Source organism: Salvia miltiorrhiza, chromosome 8 (genome assembly GCF_028751815.1).
Source record: "Salvia miltiorrhiza cultivar Shanhuang (shh) chromosome 8, IMPLAD_Smil_shh, whole genome shotgun sequence".
Taxonomy (NCBI): Eukaryota; Viridiplantae; Streptophyta; class Magnoliopsida; order Lamiales; family Lamiaceae; genus Salvia; species Salvia miltiorrhiza.
Window position 1 is genome coordinate 17,277,254 of NC_080394.1, and position 2,582 is coordinate 17,279,835.

The 2,582-nt window shown below is 37.0% G+C and overlaps 1 long non-coding RNA gene across 1 annotated transcript; it reads left to right on the top strand.

Moving 5' to 3' along the window:
* Positions 1-955: 955 nt before the first annotated feature.
* LOC131001501 (uncharacterized) lies at positions 956-2,582 on the top strand. The gene is made up of 2 exons (XR_009093958.1): positions 956-995; positions 1,952-2,582. It is a non-coding gene; the product is annotated as an uncharacterized LOC131001501 (long non-coding RNA).

The following is a 2,582-nucleotide window of genomic DNA, read 5'->3' on the forward strand; positions in this document are numbered from 1 at the left end:
CTTTTTCTATGATAATTGGGTTAAAATTTTATTATTTGAAAGCCCATTTATCATCTTTAAAGCCCAATTATTATTATAAGTCCATATGTCTTTCTTTAATTAAAATGAGATGTTACGTGGTTCAGTTTTTCCTTAGCCACATATTCGGATTTAATCACCTTCAGTCACCTAATTTTATTCAGCCACGTATCACTCACTGCTATCACATTTAAAATTCACCCAAATAACTTGCTAGGTTTCATTTCATCAAAATTTTTCCAGAGCACAAATTTCATTCAAGTTAACAGACTTCTCATTTCTGATATTTCCTTCACAAAACTTCAATTGGCAATTTTATTGTTTCTGTGAGATTTCATGTTTTAATTCATCACAGCAAATTACTACGTTTTTCTTTCATGTGAGATTTCATGTTTTAATTCATCACAGCAAATTACTACGTTTTTCTTTCATTCTCATTTATTTTGTGAAACAACAAGCCCATTTATTTATCATACATTACAAGCCCATATATATATTATTAACGTGTAAATAAATTTTTACGAAAATGACTTCAGCTACATATCCACATTTACTCAGCTTCAGCCATATATCACTGTAGTACCTTTCCGTCAGATTTGATCAAAACTACAGCAAAACTTTGATTTCAAAACTTTGATTTCCAGCAGCAAACTTTGATCAGCAAACTTTGATTTTATCTTCAGCTATATTTTATTCTGAAACTTAGAAAGCAAGTGTAAATTTCCTCAGCCACCATCTGTTATCATCTGCAGCAAATTTTGATTTTTGATTCCTCCACAGCATCAAATCAAAATTTGAATTCTACAGCAGGAAATTTGATTTCTTTCACATTCAAAACTTTGAATTCTACAGCATCGAACAAGTATTTACTTCTCATTGCTGCCGACGTAACTTCTCCTATTTATACCTCAATCCATCATCCTTATTTCTATCATCCCCAATTCGCAGCAACTGATTTACTTCACTCATTCAAGCTGGTAATTTTAATAACTTTTGTAAAGTTATTTCATTTCAAGCATATCAATAATTTTCTTCATTTTCGCCAAAACCAAGGCTAAACAGCAAAAACTTTGTTTTCAAAATCCAATCATGCATACATCTATTTTTCTGTAATTTTATATATATTGCTAAATACATGAAAAAGAAAATAGAAATAGAAGGGATGGGAATTGTTGGTGAGCGGATGCTGGACAGCCGGTGAAGCGCGACATCGACAACCCCTATGTTGATGGCCGCCGGACGGAGGGCGCGAAGCAGGAGATAGGGGCGGCGGCGCTGTAGTCTCGGGTCGCCGGAGAAGGCGCGGCCGCGGTTGCAGCTGGTGCGGCGAGAACAGGGGCAGGAGGAGAGTGAGAGGGAGACTAGAGGTGAGGACAAGGAGAGAGGGCGGCGGCGGCAGTACTGGAAGGGGAGGCGGCTGGGCGCGCCTCTGTCGACACTGGGACGGCGGTGGTGGCGTTGCGTTCGGCCAGGAGAGAGGAAGGAGGAGGAGTCGCCGGCCTCCGGCCGCGGCTTGGCGCGAAGAGAAGAGGGAAGAGAGAGCGGCAGAGAGAGAGTGAGGAAATGGGAGCTACGCTGCGTATGTGTGTGGTGTGAATATAAATTAGGGTGAATGGAAGGGAAATGGGCTTGGGCTGGCTAATGGGCTCAATTTATTTAAGATAGTTGGGCTCAGTTTAATTAGTAATTGGGCTCATAGTTTAATTTTCATGGTCTTGCATTTGCATTATTTTTCAAAGGATGTTTTAATAATATATTTAGACTTGAATTATTAATTTAAACTTAGTTTTTAACTAAATTTTGAGCCCAAATCTTTTTATAAGAAAATATATTTTATTACTTAAATTTATTATTTTTATATGATCCAATAATCTAAATTATTTTAAAGTTCAAATAGGCCCTTATATGTTATTATTTGAATTTATCTGACTAGGTGCGGCGCGACTAGGATATGAATTTTAATTGTATTACTCAAGTTAGCATTCAAGTTGAAGTTCAAGTTCAAGTTAAATTTCCAGGTGTGGGATTTATTTCAGTACATGCACGTGGTTAATATTTGTCCATTTTAATATTATGTGTTTACCGTATGTGTTGTAAAAATATTTATCGCTAGGGGCCAGCATAATTGGTCCAGGACTTCACCGTCCTTGGTATGCCACAATGCGATTTCATGTTACAGGGTTGCAACCATTATATTGTCGCCAGGGGCCCACATATAGGGTCCGGGACATTAAAGTCCTTGGATTGCCACAGTGCGTATGGAATTTATGTTACGTTATGACAATATGTGTTACCATTTTATTAACATGGACAATTATTGCATGTTCCCACACTGAGTGTACCCTGTATGCTCATCCCATATTCAACAGTTTCAGGTGATTGATATCGGAGGCGCGTGGAGAGTCGAATGGGCGCGTCGAATCTATTTAAAGATAAATGTTTCCTAAAACATATTATGTTATTTCATGTGATATCTCTTGATTATGTAAACTCTGAAATTCTATACTATTTGAGATTTGTGTGTGATTTGTTTAAATAAATGTTATTATATTATTTTAATGTCA